Source organism: Pan paniscus, chromosome 11 (assembly GCF_029289425.2).
Source record: "Pan paniscus chromosome 11, NHGRI_mPanPan1-v2.0_pri, whole genome shotgun sequence".
Classification (NCBI taxonomy): domain Eukaryota; kingdom Metazoa; phylum Chordata; class Mammalia; order Primates; family Hominidae; genus Pan; species Pan paniscus.
The window spans coordinates 112,145,542-112,162,157 of record NC_073260.2 but is presented as its reverse complement, the minus strand read 5'-3'; the positions used below and the strand labels follow the sequence as shown (position 1 = coordinate 112,162,157).

The 16,616-nt window shown below is 33.8% G+C and overlaps 1 protein-coding gene across 2 annotated transcripts in view; it reads left to right on the top strand.

The window, feature by feature from the left end:
* The window catches only part of TYRP1 (tyrosinase related protein 1), a 1,170,479-nt gene that overhangs the window by 833,496 nt on the left and 320,367 nt on the right, over positions 1–16,616 (top strand). The gene's annotated exons all lie outside the window — the stretch shown is intronic.

The following is a 16,616-nucleotide window of genomic DNA, read 5'->3' as shown; positions in this document are numbered from 1 at the left end:
TAAATTATTAAGACTCTTGAAATTATTAAGACTCTTGTCTCAGTAATTGATATAAAAACTAGATAAAATAGCTGCAAAACATAGAAGGTCTTAATAATCATAATAACACTACCAACCAGCTAGAGGTAATTGACATTTATAAAACTATAACCAAGAACTGCAGAATATACATTCTTTGTAAGTATGCATGCTACAGTCACCAAGATAGACCACATACAGGCTCATAACATAAGTCTCAATAATGTAAATGCATTGAAAATAATTGACCAAAATAGAATTCACAGAAAATCCCAAATTCCTGGAAATTAAAAATTTTTAAATAATATATGGGTCAAATGGAAATATAAATTTGTTGTAAATGACAGTATTGTATTTTGATTGGATCATCTCCAGTGTTGCTTATTTGTATATTTTTTCTGCAAATTATATCTAATGTAGCCCAAGCTATCCGCTGAGCTGTACCCAACAGTGACCAGCAAAGGCGGCTAATTTTAAAGAACCACCATAGTTTAAAGAACTACCATATGGTAGTTTAAAGAACTACCATAAGTGAAGGATGATGCATATTTGCAACTTAGTTATTTGTTCTAAGTAGTCAAAATTTTGAACCTCAGGGTCAGTTTTTGGACCCAAGCTACAGAGAGAGGAAAAAATTCTCCCTCAGAGCTTCACTAGATTTACTTTAGCTCTTGAGCCCATGACTGGCCTGTAAACAAAATCACAATTCTTTATACTACACCCTTTACACTTAAAAAAAATTCAAAAATTTTAAAAACACAAGTTTTTGCTTTATTTAAGGTCTGATGTCGCTTTCTATAAAAATGATAATAGCTAATGTGCATTGAGTGCTTAATATTGTATACTTAACTTGTTTCTAGTTTTTCACTATTACATACACTCTTTTCCACACCTGGGCAAAATTTGTTTTTATGAATTTTTAAAACACTTTATATATGAACTTACTTACATAAGGACTACGTTTAAAGCTTGTTATTATATGGTTTACTTTCAGTATTTCCTGCAAAGTCCTTGCTATTTTCTCTTGGCCATCCCTTTGTCCTGTTTGTCACTTCATGTACCCTTAAATGAATAAATTACTTATGCACAAGTTTATCCATGTGGTCTTCACTGAGGATCAATATATTACTATTTACACATTTTGTAATATATATTTTACAAGATAAAAGTAGAAGCTAAAATTTATTGGATATTCTCACAGCAAAAAATGCACTGCGCAATGTTAAACAGGCTAGAAAGATTTTATTCACAGCAATAGGGAAGAGAGACCAGATAGCAGACTGAGTTCAACCTCACTAAAACAAAAGATAGATGAGTTTTTAATACCGGGGATGGGAGCGGGGTGAATTGTAGACTTTTTGGGTTTGCCAGCTGGCCTTACCTAAAGAAAAATAAACTTTTTCACATCTTCAGGAAAGTAGATATCCACAGAAGTTAGGCTCCTACCCTACGAGAGAGACTCAGAGACAGAAGCACTATCTTTTTCGATGATAACATTTCAAAGGAATGACTGGATTATAAAACTGGCCAGACACTTTTGCAAAGATTTATATCTTAAAGAGGCATAGAACAATTTCACGATTTTAAGATTTTTAAAGTAAATGTAAGAAAAGGAAAGAGAGGGATCTCTGTGGCTACCCAATCGAGATTCTGTAATGGCCAGGGTAAGAGGGGAGTCAAGGTCTAAGCGGTAAAAATGAGCCTAACATTTAGACAAACTGAGGAAAATATTGAGGCGGTCTCGTTCAATATCAATTGTTTAAACAATTTCAAATTCAATTATGAGTGATTGTAGCACTTCAGGACTGTTGGAGTTCAGATTTGATAACTGCTCTGGGTTAAACAAGAAAAATGAGTGGGATTTTCACTGATTTGCAGCACTCAACTGATGTAAATTATTATCTTTCTGTAAATTATCTATCTGTAAATTTCAGTGAAATTTTTAAATTAATATAATTAATAATTTTTATATATAAAATTCAGAGAGGATGTCTTCAGCACATGCATTTTACAAATAAGAATGCTAACTGAAGTAACTAACACAAAGGTTGCAAAAATTTCATATGGTATTTGCACTCTGAAAGAATTTGATCTAATTTGGTTAGCTATTTGAAAATATAAAAATCAAACTATTGGTAATATTGCTGCAAGACTTCTCTCCAACACTTTAACACTTTTTTCCTAAAAGGATGTTAATATTTTGAGAATACTCTTCCAATGTTTTCCCAGTAGTATTATATCAACACATGACATGTGCATAGGTTATGGGGTCCTGTTTCTTTAAGTACCAACAATGCAAATGTTAAAACAGGAAAAAGTTAGGCAAAGTGTTTGCAGATAGAAATTCAAAATGATAGCTTTCATTTACCTACTGTATTCAAAACAATCTATTTTAAGAATTAATATTATCGCATATGATCTTAATTTTTTAGATGAAAAACCTGAGGATCATGGAATTAAATAATCTGACCAAAGCTATGTAACTGATGTTTGAAGGAACTTAGTTTTAATCTAAGTTTGGCTCACTCCAAATATTAAGCTATTTTCCTTATACTATACCCACCATGTGTGACAGACTGCTGCAGTGAATATAGTTTTATTTGTTTCTACTCTATACAAAGTGATTATTTTACTTTATAAGAACAAGCCTAATAAATTACTGACCAATTATGTAGTTTAGGTAATAGGAATGTCAACAAGATTAACACAACTCTCAACATTAAGATATTATCAATTGCTCTACAACAGTTATTTTTAACAGCTTTTCAAAGATAAAAAGAAACATTGTATTGTAAAATGATAGTTTCAGAAAGGCATGTGAAAAAATGCCTTTTGTATATACAAGAAAGAAACTGAAAAGAAGGAATAAATGGTTTACAGTCTGCTCACTGACCACCCCCTCAAGCTCCCATCAAGGAGAAGTAAACTGTAATTATACACACATCTCCCCTCAATGCACACACTCACATGCACATGTATTCCCATACAGATCAGCATTATTGCAGCCAAGATCATACATAGCCAGTCCCTGAAGGCCTCCAATTGAGAGTATTCAAGTTAGCAGAAAAGTCTAAATAAGCTTCTTGGGTTTTGTATGAAAGAATTCAGAGAATGAAATGTGTGAGATGTTTCCAAACGCAAGTCTCCAGCTACACAAAGAGCACAATAGATCATTTCTCAGTGAAATAGAAATCTTTAGCTTTGTGTTAATAACCTGTTTCTCCACTTGGTTTACTAAGTGATTTTCTAGTCAGACACAATCAAGAGGATGAAAATTAAGATTGTTTCATTAAATGCATTAGCAAGGGATCAGTGCAGGGGAAATAAAAGAAAGTCATGATTTCAAGTTCTGGATGTCACCTGTGTATTCTCTCTGAGCATGTGCAGAAACAGCTGCAGGCACGCAGGGGAGGGAAACTTCATGCAATGCAGTCAAATACTCAACCCCTACCTCTTGGCCCTTCTCTCTATACTTTTGTTTTTAGTGCCTTTTATGCATTTTATTCACAGATATAATATTTTAGATGAAACATTTGTCTAATACTGCTCTCTGCAAAATATTTGGCCACATTATCTGTATGTATACTCATAAATACACACACGTATCTATATGCATGTCGTGTGTGCATATTTATATATATATACATATAAATATATATGTACATATACATAGTTTAAAATTTTGTCAGCATATTAAGTTAATCTTCTGAACTTATAAGGGCCCATTATATATATTAAGTTTATCCCTTCAGACAGAATGCAGTGCAAAGGTTTAGAGATTTAAATGTTAACCCTTGAGAATAAAATGAGGTGTGTGTGTGTGTGTGTGGTGCCACAGGTACACATATATTGAAGCTAAGGTGTATTCCCAAGAATATTCCCAAGAAAGCTGTGTTTTTTTCAAGAGCATGTTAATCTTCTATTTATGTATCACAAATTGTTTTTCTCCAAGTGTTATAATTTTCAGTTCAAATGTATTGCACCTTTTACATGATTTTTGGCTTTGGCGTTCAGAGGCCAACACAGAACTTTGGTAAGATTTAACAGCAGCAGCAGTAGCAGCAGCAACAACTACAACACATCTCTTTTTCATGAGTCTTTGTTGACCATTTATTAGCCAACACATGTTATTTGGTGAATTTAATATTTTGGGAAGTAAAATGATTAGTAGAATCTCAAAAGAGAAATTGTACAGACATTTCTGATATTCAAGTTTAATTGCTGGTTGTATAAATAAAGGACCTGGCTTGTGTATTCAGATATTCTGAGCAAACCTGGAGTCAAAAGCAAGAATCAGATTTAATATAATTTGGCAAATAAATAGTAAACACGTGACTATTTTCATGTAATCATATGGATTGAACTTGCAATATATATGGTGAGATTTATTTATTATGATGCTTTCATTACATATTTTAAATGTCAGTAGTATGTACATTCTCTCAATCTCTCACATTCGCTGTAACACGATAACAATTACAATAACGCAGGTGAATATTTTCATTTTTTTCAATATGAAGCATGTGTTTCTTTTCAAAATTGCTCTGAAAAATATTAGTTATTTCAAGCAGCGTGAAAAACGACTGAGTGTAAGAAAGGCTTACATGACTACAGGTCCCCGAAGAAGGGCGAAAATACCTGAAACATCCTGCAATGGGTTTACCCACCTACAACCACAGAGGGGCCAATTATACCGATAGAGGATGGCTTGACAGAATCAAGAATGAGTTCAGGAGACCCTGAGAGAGATTCGAGGATAGATCAATACAGTTCTGGCATAAATGAAAAAAGAAGTAATTAATACTGGAGACCAACCAATAAATTAGGCAATCGTTTTAAGGAAATTGAGTGGGACTTTTGCTGTCCTAAAATGTCTTCAGTAACCACATTTAAGGTTTAGGTTGGTCTGTATTTTTTCCATGAATAAAGCTTTCTGGCTTATTTACTAGCAGGTATTGGAAAGGAATTAAAATTGGTATTAAGACTTCAAATATATAACAAGTATTTAGCACAGAAAACAAGGAAAAGTCACAATGCCAAGCCATGGCTGATGCCCATGTGTCAGAAATAAGTGACCAAAAATTCATGAACAAAAATTTCATTTGTAGATTATATTAATAATTTCTAAAAATGTATATTTGTAATTCCGTATACATAATTCCTCATAAAATCACAAACATATAATTAAATCAAATTTTATAGTAAAAAACTAAAAAAGTTTTAGAAAAACCAATTTTTCAAAATTGATATAAAGGTGTCATAACTTATGGGGACCGTTTTATAAATGTTATTAATTGTACTTTTTATTACATATTTACTAATAGAGATGTGAAAGTCATTCATGAAATTTTGATAATATCTAAATAGTAGCCTGTGAAGCTCTGAGAAGACTTTAGAAAATCTTGCGTCTACGTTTTAAGGTTTTCTCTTTCCATGGCCGTACTATTGTTTAGATATTGGTCCACTGAAAAGTGCATGTCTTTCTAAGTACACCTTGTCGAAACATATAGAGTTGACTGTTGAATGGCATATTTTGCTCTTTTCTTTTTCAAACAATTACTACTTTATAAAATCAGCTTATATATCAATAAAATTATGTTACCCAAATAGTTAAAATAAGTAAGATACCAACAGAAAATACTGATTTTGCACACATACATTATCTAAAAATTTGGAACTAAATTTTGAATTTAGCTGACAATGTTTAATCACATACTTGTTACATTAGTAAGAAGTTGCATGTCATATTTGCATTCTAACACTGTTCAAAAAATTCCCACAATCTTACAGATTGAAGCAATACTCATTTATCATCTCACAGTTTCTATAGGTCAGAGTGCAGATGTGATGTAGTTGGAATCTATGTTCAGTGTCCGGTAAGGCTGAAATCAAAGCGATCACTGGACTGCATTCTAATCTGAAAAGTTGATTAAGTAAGTATCTGCATGCAAGCTCCTTCAGGTTGTCTGCAGAATTTAGTTCCTTATGGCTACAGATTCATGGCAGCCTGCTCCTTCAAAGCTAGCAACAAAGAAAGAATCTGCTTCTTCATGTCTTTAACTTCTCTTGTAAAGAGATCACATGATTAGGTCAGACCTACTCGGGATAATCTCCCATTTGATTAATTTAAAATCAACAGATAGGGGCCTTAATTATATTTGCAAAATCCTTCACTTTTGCCATACAATGTAAACACATTCACAGTTTCCACCCACTGTTGCAGAGGGCAGAACCCTTCCAAGTTTCAACTATTCTTCTGAAATTGGCCAAATCAATTCTTCCCCATGTTCCTGCTGACTGTTTTGAGGTTCTCCTGTTCTCAGCTCCTCAGATCCTCTTCCACTTGATCCTTCCTCTTCCCACAAAGAATCCATACCATGCAGGATTTGGACTACTGGTGGCCAAATTGCTTCTATTTTAGAGTTCATTAGGACTTACCACCTGGTTCTGTTGTAAATGTTGTTTACTGATTGTTGGTTTTGCTATCTTGTTCCTCTATAATTCCTTGTATTGACAATTTATGTTTTGTTTTTTGTTGTTGTTGATCTGTGTTACTAGAGGCTTATCAACTGTAATAATTTTAAAGACACCCTTTGGTTTCATTGGTTATTTCTATTGTTTTCTGTTTCCTAATCCATTTATTTCTGCATCTGATTATATCCATCCTTGTACTTACTTTGAGTTTAACTTGCTCATCTTCTTATACTTAAAATGAAAGTTTAACCACTGATTACAAATATTTCTTCTTTTCCAATGTAAATATTAAGACTATGATTGTCCCTTTATAGTCTGTTTTAGCTTTATTCCAAAATGTTGATATGTTATGCTTTCCATTATCATGCAGTTTGAAATACTTTCTAATTTCTCTTTTGATTTATTTTTAAGTACACTATTAATGTTCAAATAATTAGGGATTTTCCAGGTATGTTTTTAAAATGATTAATAATTTAATTCTGTTACGGCTAGATAATATATTATGTATTATTTCAATCCTCTTTAAATGTGCTAAGTCTTGTTTTATGGCATAACATATGGTCTGTCTTTGTGAGCTTAAACAGAATGTGTATTCTTGTTTATAGTGTCCTGTTAATGTTGATTAAGTCCAATGGCTGGTAGTGTTTTAAAGTCTTCTACTGGTTGTCTAATCGTTTTATCAATTGCACAGTGAGGAGTGTTGGCATCTCTAATTGTAGATTTATCTATTTTTATCTTCATTTCTGTCCATTTTTACTTGATATAATTTAATATAGGCTGTTTACATAGCGTATCTCAGAAGAGTACATATCTCTTCTTTAAGAATCAATCTTATCATCTCTATATATCATGAAATGTCTCTATTGTTAGTAATACTCCATATCCTGATGTCTAATTTGCTACATGTTCCTAGAACTTCATTTTTTCTCACAATTAGTGTTGACATGGTATATTTTGGGAAAGAGCAAAGGAGCTCCGGACAACAAGGAACTAGCTGGATACAGAGAGGTGGGCACTGGTGTTCCTAAGAACTGCCCTGGCCCTCACAGCTGGGCTATGCTGTTCTCTTTATCGAATGTAAAAAGTCTCAGAGACTAGCAGCATTAGACGAGATTACTCTGGACCACAATGGAACAAGACACAAGCAAGACCTCTCATTAACTGTATATAAGCACAAACGTAAACAAGGTCATTAATCAAACCACAAAAATTATCAAACACCCTTCTCCTGGCTAATAAGAGTGAAAACCGCTTTCTTGCCAATGTAACTTTAGCCGTATGCTGTTCTTTTCCCCTCTAGATAAGAGCCATTAATAGACCCAGTCATAAAAATATCCCAATTTATTAACATCACTCAAACAAATGTAAATTCCACTTCATTGGATCTGCCTCAAATTCATCTAATACAAGCCAAAATTATACAATAAACCCCTTGAACACCCCCTTACTGAGATGCCCCTGGATCCCCCATGTTGTACTGTGTTGTTTCTTTCAGTAAGTCAATAAAACAATTTTATTTAATTAAAGATATGTTTTCTATGACATTAAATTGATGAGAATTACCAATATATTTCTATACTTTTAATCTATGTCCTTATATTTAATATCTGTCTATTGCAAACAATATATAATTGGGTCTTTTCTGTTTATGCATTCTGATGATTTTTACTTTTAAATTGAAAAGTTTACACTTAATATAAATAATAATGTGTATGAATTTAAGTATATCGTAATGCTAGTTGTTTTCTGCTTGTCTCAACTCTTTGTTGTCCCTTTTTCTCTTCCTGTATATTTGTATTGATTGAATATATTTTCATACTCCATTTTATTGCCTGCATTTGTTTATTAGCTAATTCTATTTATTTTATCCATTTTCTGAACTTGCTTTAAAATTTTCAGTATGTAGCTTTAAATCACCACTATCATCCTCAAAATACTATTATACAATTTTACCTATAATATATAATTGCCTTATAGCAGTATATTTGTTTCCCCTCTTTGTATTCTGTGTGCTATTATTTTCATGCATTTTACTTCTATATATATTATAAAACTCAATTTTTACATTAAAAGTCATTTTTAGTTGAGATAAGTAGAAAAAACTATATTTGCATACATTTACCATTTTTTAAAAAATCTTTTCTTTTCAACTCTTTTTTTTAGTTTGGGGAGCACATGTGCAGGTTTCTTACATAGCTAAATTGTGTGTCGCTGAGGTTTGGTGTACAAATGATTATGTCACCCAGGTATTGAGCATAGTATCCAAAAGGTGGTTTTCTCAACCCTCGTTTCCCCTACTACCCACCCCTCACTTGTAGTCCCCAATGTCTAAAATTCCCATCTTTATGTCCACGTGTACTCAACATTTAGCTCCTACATATAAGGGAGAACACATGGTATTTGGTTTTCTGTTCTTGTGTAAATTTGCTTAGAATAATGGCCTCCAACTACATCCATGTTGCTACAAAGGACTTAATTTGTTCTTTTTTATGGCTGCATAGTATTCCAAGGTGTATATGTACCAAATTTGATTTATCCAGTCCACCACTGATAGACATCTAAGTTGATTCTATGTCTTTGCTATTGTGAATAGTGCTGCAATAAACATATGAGTGCATATGTTTTTAAAAAAAATTTTTCTGTGATCTGGGTTTACTTCTGTTATCATTTGATTTTATCTTGCAGAGTTTCCTTAGATATTTCTTGTACTTTAGATCTGTTTGCAATACATTATCTCAGCTTTGTCTGAAAAATGTATTTATTTTTGCCTTTACATTTGGAAACATTTTTTCTGGATGAAAATTCTAGATTGAACTTTCTTCCTCCAGCACTATATTAATTCATTTCATTGTCTCCTGGTTTGCATTGTTTCTGATAAGAAGAGAAATGACTAATGCTTCTTATTATTGTTCCCAGTTTATAATATGCCTTTTCCTACTTTGGCTGCTTTTAAAATTTTCTCATTACCATTTTTTTTAGTTAAAAATTAACTTTTTTTTTATAGAAACATTTGAATATATTCAAAAAAATAAAGACACCAGTATAATGAACTCCCACTTACCTATCACCCAGCAGTAATAAGTACTGCTATTATATATATATACATTTATTTTAAAATTCCATATATCAGGGTCTTCACAGTATGTAGCTCTAATTTGTAAGAGCATATTTTCAAAACATAACCTTCATGTCATTATTACAGATAAGTAATTAATGGTAATTTCTTAATATCATTTAACACCTAGTCCATATTCCATTTTCCCAATTTCATTAGTCAGGGTTCTCTAAAGGGACAGAACTAATAGTATACATTAATATGTATGTATGAAGGGGACTTTATTGGGAGAATTGACTCACAAAATCACAAGGAGAAGTCCCAAAATAGAGGCCGTCTGCAAGCTGAGGAGAGAGGAAGCCAGTCTGAGTCCCAAAACCTCGAAAGTAGGGAAGCTGAAAGTGGATCCTTTAGTCTGTGGATGATGGCCCAAGAGCCCTTGGAAAATCAATGGTGTAAGTCCAAGAATCCAAAAGCTGAAGAACTTAGAGTCTGATGTTTGAGGGCAGGAAGCATCCAGGATGGGAGAAAGATGAAAGCCAGAAGACTCAGCAAGTCAGCTCCTTTCACCTTCTTCTGCCTGCTTTTTTCTCGCCAGTAATAGCAGCTGATTGGACGGTGCCCACCCAGATTGAGGGTGGGTCTGCCTCTCCCAATCCATTGACTCAAACATCACCCTCACAGACACACCCAGAAACAATACTTTGCCTCCTTCAATCCAATCAAGTTGACACTCAATATTAACCATCACAACATTTGTCTCAAGGATTTTTTTTTTTTTAATATATATAGTTGGGTTGTTCACCTCAGGACTCAAACAAGGTCCTATATTGCATCTCATTATTTTGTCTCTTAAGTTGGTTTTATGCTATAACAGTCTTTTTGCCTTTATAGTTTTATTGCTTTTTGTTTGTTTGTTTGTTTGAGACAGAGTCTCTCTCTGTCGCCCAGGCTTGGAATGCAGTGGCACTATATCCGCTCACTGCAACCTCTGCCTTCCGGGTTCACGCCATTCTCCTACCTCAGCCTCCCGAGTAGCGGCACGTGCCACCACGCCCCGGTAATTTTTTGTATTTTTAGTAAAGACGGGCTTTCACCGTGTTAGCCAGGATGGTCTCGCTCTCCTGACCTCGTGATCTGCCCGGCTTGGCCTCCCAAAGTGTTGGGATTATAGGCGTGAGCCACTGCACCTGGCCCACCTTTATAATTTTAAAATGCCATTGATTTCTTGGGCCATTTGTTGCATAGAGTGTCCCAAATTCTTTATTTGGCCAATCACCTTCTTAAAGTGATTAACAGTTTACCACATTTTTGGTAAACTGGTAATTGCATCAAGGGGATTAATTAGATTTAGGTTAATTCCCCCCCACACACACACCTGATTTTTAGCAAGAGTACTTTATAGGCAGTACTTTTCAACATGTTTAATTGGTAAACTCTCCCTCATCTTTGCATTCTCTTCCACCTGCCAATCTTCTTCCTCTCAATCCACAGTGGAACATCTCCAGAAAGTTGTTATCTTTGCTTTCTTAATTTCTTCACCTTTCCCTCATTTTTCAACCCATTCAGATCTGGCTTCTGTCCCTGTTATTCTCAGAAACAACAATGACATCCATACCTCCAAATCAAACAGAGATTTATTTTTTGAATTCCTATGTTTTTCCAATTAAAACATTTGGTAGCTTAAAATGGGAATTTATTTTATCTCTCATGGTTCTGTGGAATGACTGGATTTAGCTGCACAGTTCTCATTTGGGGTCTTTCTATGGGTTGGATTCATCTGAAGGCTTGAAATCCAAGATGGCTTCTTCTTTCATATGGCTGGTATCCAGGTTGAATTACTGGAACTGGGGTCTGGCCAGGCATACATTTCTCTCTCTCTCTCTCTCTCTCTCTCTCTCTCTCTCTCTCTCTCTCTCTCTCTCTCTCTCTCTCTCTCCCTCTCCCTCTCCCTCTCCCTCTCCCTCTCCCTCTCCCTCTCCCTCTCCCTCTCCCTCTCCCCCTCCCCCCCCACCCTGCCCGACCCCCAACTTCTTCTATATTGCATCTTCCATATCAAATCATCACACTCTTATTTTGGGCACCTTCACAGCATGGTAGTTTTTGAGTCAACAGACATCTTGCACTATGGCTAGTTCTTGAAGTTTTCCCTCTGAGAAAGAATTTCAAGAGACAAAGATGGATGTTTCAAGGATTTGTATGACATCTAAAGTCACATAGTGTCCCCTCCGCTTCAGTCTACTGGTAAAACAAGTCCAGCCCCATTCAACGTGGAAGACACTACGCAAAGGTGTGAATTTCAGAAAGAATAGTTCACTGGAGGCTACCTATCACACTATATCTTTAGATATTTGACAATTATCAGCACCTCAGCAAACTTTACATTCTTTGAAACACTCTGTCCCCTTACTCCCATAACAAGCCAGTTTTCTTTTTACTTAATATTTTACATTGACATATAATATTTGTGCATATTTATGAGATACACAGTGAAGTTGCATTATTGACAATGTACAGTGATCAGATCAAGATCATTAGCACATTTATCATCTCAAACATTTAGCATTGCTTTGTGTTGGAAAAATTAAATGTCTTCCTTCTAACTATTTGAAGCTAAAATATATTATCGCTAACTCTAGTCATCCTACAGTGCTATAGAATACCGCCCGTAAGTCATATCATAATCACATATCATATTGTTTATGATATGTCTTTGTGGCAGTGGTGATAGTGTAGAGTGTATGTATGTGTGTGTATTCTATTTGGTTAGGTTTATGGAGCTCCTTAAATAGGTGGATAAAGGTTTTTCACATAATCTGAACATTTGCCAACACTACTTTTTAAACATTTCCACAAAATATCTTCTGTAATACCAATAGCAATTATGTTAGAGTGTTTGATTGTGCCTTAGGCTAGTGAACTCTTTTCATTTTATTTTCCACTCTTGCTTTCTCCATAATTCACTTTAAATAGTTTCTGTTGCTCTGTGATCGAGCTCAATGGTCTCTTCTTCCACAGTGTTTAATCTACTATAAAGCCATCAAACCAACTTTTAAAATTCCTTTATTTTAGAAACTGGGGTCCTACACACAGATTTGTTACATGGATATATTGCATCTAGGTAGTTGTCATACTACTCAATAGGTAGTTTTTCAACTCACATCCCTCTCCCTACCTCTTCTAGTAGTCCATAGTATATGTTATTCCCAAGTTTATCCATGTTCGCTCAATGTTGACTCCTACTTACATGTGAGAATACGCAGTATTTGGTTTTCTATTCCTGTGTGAATTTGAAAAGCAATTATTATTTCTACAATTTCTATTTTGTTATTTCATATAATTCTCACATCCCTACTGATATTATTTTTAAAAATTCTTTCATTATGTTCACAGTAGTTTTTTCTTACATTCTTGACTATAATAGCTATGCTAAAGTTGTTTTTCTGCTGATCCCATTGTTTTGTAATTTTTCAATCTGTTTCTGTTGACTCATTTTGTTCCTATATATTGGTAATGTTTTTCGGCCTTCTTCACATATATAGTAGTTTTTTGTTGTATTATTTTCATGTTAAGTTGTTGAACGTATGGATTTTTTGGTGCTTTTGTAATAGAGAATAATTTCTCTGACAGCTACATGCAGTTCCTTCCATGCAATCCTTATATCATAAGTGATGGTTTCAGAGCCTGTCCTTGTATGGTGTGTTGAAGAAATATTTATAAATTTTGTGTGGTTAAATCTTGGGAATCATAGAATGTGCAATGCAAAGTGGTTGTTGTGGTGTGGTAAGAAGTCTTCATTATAGAAGCTAAAATAAGGAAACTTGTTGGGGCTAGATTATGAATCCTTCAAAGGTTGTTGTTTTTTTTTTTTATTGTTGGGAGTAAAAAGTCTGAGACTTTCCATCAGTTATTATTTATTTTTATTTTTATTTATTTTTGTTTTTTTGAGACAGAGTCTCGCTCTGTCGCCCAGGCTGGAGTGCAGTGGCGCGATCTCGACTCACTGCAACTCCGCTTCCCGGGTTCATGCCATTCTCCTGCCTCACCCTCCCGAGTAGCTGGAGTAGCTGGGACTACAGGCGCCTGCCACCACGCCCGGCTAATTTTTTGTATTTTTTAGTAGAGACGGTGTTTCACCATGTTATCCAGGGTGGTCTCGGTCTCCTGATCTCGTGATCCGCCCACCTCGGCCTCCCAAAGTGCTAGGATTACAGTCATGAGCCACCGCGCCCGGCCACCATCAATTATTCTTTTAGCTAAAGTCAAAGATTTGTGACCGAGTCTGGAGCAAAATCTGGTTTTGTAAGGAATACCTATGGACTTCCATTCATGAACCTAATCAGCTTTCTTGGTGATATTATTTCAATAGTCATACATAACAATATTTAACATACATGCACAGTCTCTAGAAAGAGGGCAAGACCCTACCCCTACGAATGCAAAAAAAAAAATGCTTAAAGACCTTTTATATTTACTTTATCACTTTGCCTCAATACTATTTCCCATGGGCATGAATTATTTAGAGTAAACTGATTACTTCGGAATATGACACGGTTATCCATCCAAATTTAATCACTTTCATTACTTCAGATAAATTCCATTTTCTTCTTTCACCAGAAAGGCTCTTCCATGTCAAGATGCGCTAAACCAAAGTCAAGACTAGGTCTTTGTATTTGACTGTTAGCTCCTCCTTCTCCTGGATGACTAACCTCACATCTAATTTTAATATTCTGAAGTTTCAAATTCCTCATTTTCCCTAATAACATAATTTGTGTCTAATTTATGCCATAATATTCTTATCAAAGTACTTTCAAAGGTATAAAAATATAATGAAATGTGATGGAATAAATCGTAAAAAATAAAAGTAAATTTTAAATAGATAAAAATTAAATTAAGGCTTTTCTTAACAAGCTAACCCTTATAATAAAGTGTTACGTGAGGACAAAAATGAAGAGGAAACTCAAGTCATGACAGTATTATGTGAGTGTTTTGTAGCTATATTTAAGAGATATCACGGGTACTCAGAGCAGGTTTTTAGACCCAAATAGGGTTTAACACCACCTAAATGATGCAGTAAAGCATTGCTCTTGTAAAACTAGAGCATGGAAATAATGTATTATTTCCTATCTTCTGTAGAACTTGAAGAAATGTCAGAGCAAGAACATTAAATGTAGCCTTTGGTAAAAGCTAAAGCGTTACTAAGTCCCCTCATTAAAACATAAAAATCCAAGCTCTCTTTTCAAGCCAGATGAAAATAAAAAATTGCTAATGTATTTTAGAGGGTTCAGAGTGATCAAAATGCATGAAAGAAACTTTTAAAACACAGATATTAAAAAGAATAAAGATTTTCATAGATATATCAAAAGAAGAGAAAACTTTAAAAAAATCCATTAAGTAACACAAAAGATTTGGCTGTGGTCTGTATTATACTAATACCTCAAAACAATTTTCAAAAGGCATTTATCTATATGATATATATTCCTAATACTATAAATTAATGTTTTTGAGTTTTACCTTAACAAATATGGAATATCCTTAAGAATTTCAAAATTTAAAACAAACGTCTACCTTTCAATAGCAACAGAAGTTGTCTGATTTATTGCTGGGTCCAAAGGGAATTAATTAGTAAACTTTCCTTCATCACTATTAGTTTGAAGTCAAGGGAAAGTAGACCTAGACCAGAGTATAGACCTGGAAAAAAGAAAGTGTTGGAGGCATGAAATAAACATGAAAGAAATAAAGAATAATCTTCATTGAAACAAACCTGTCTTGTAATTTAAAAGAGATACTAGTAAGTTAAAAACAGGGTCATTTATTTTAGATGTTCTTTAGTGTGGATCAAAGTATGCAAAAGAAGGTTTCAACTTTGAAGTTAAGTTTTCTGCTTTAATTCACATACTCATAAAGCTTTTCACTTTCAGTTTTGCCTTAATAAATTTACCATTTATGTATTAAGTGATACTATGCAAGCACTCTGCTAATTGCTGCAAGCATGTAACAGTAGACAAATATAAGTTTCTTTTCTCTAAGAATTCACAGTCCAGCAAGAAGGGTGGGGAAGAGAGATCCAATGACCAGTACAAATAGTTTCTGAAGTTATATACTGTACATTATGCCACATCGACAGGGATACTGTACTCCTCATAGATATCATAAGTTTGTATATATATTAAAACAATTTTGGGCAGAAGACAACAAATTATCTTATTCTCTTGACTCTAGCGGGTTGTTTACTTTTTCCTTCTTTTTAAATATAGGTATTGAAGGGCAGCAATTAGCAAGGGTACAGAATCACTAGCAGAAAACTTTCTTAATATAGTCAAAGATGGCTTATGATGATTAATTAAATATGGCCCTAATTAAGTCTGGCCTTATCTTTTCATGCTCACAAACTTGATTAAATAAACAAAATCTCTAGTATTCCTTTAACGGTCAACTAAAAAAGATACCGACACTGATCATTAAAAGCAGTATGAAAGTGCATAGATTTATCTGGGCAACAGAAGTAACATGTGAATCAGAATATTTGCATTTATAGAACCCGCACATTACCTTCCTGCATGCACATTGACAAGTCATAATTAGCATATGGTTTGATGAGAATTAGAATAAGGGTGGTAACATAGATGAGTAACGTATGTATTAGTAACAGGGCTAAGGTAGCCTAATGTGCATGCATATATATATATGTATATATATGTGATATATATATACATATATATATCACATATATTATATATATGTGATATATATATACATATATATATCACATATATTATATATATGTGATATATATATTTGCAATTGGAATACTCTTGACATTGAGCCCGTAATACTGAAAGATTATGACCAATGCCTAAGTCCCCTTTACAATTAGTGAGGTATCATTAAAGGAGCAGTAATATCTGAAGTCTACTAAATTAATTTCCATTTCATATTATATATATGTATATTAAATATATATTTGGACTTATATATATATATTGAGATTGAAATATAGAAGGTTAAAATGTGTATATTTAGATGGTCATTATCACCATTAGCCTCTCTGGCTCTTCTTTTTCTTGGT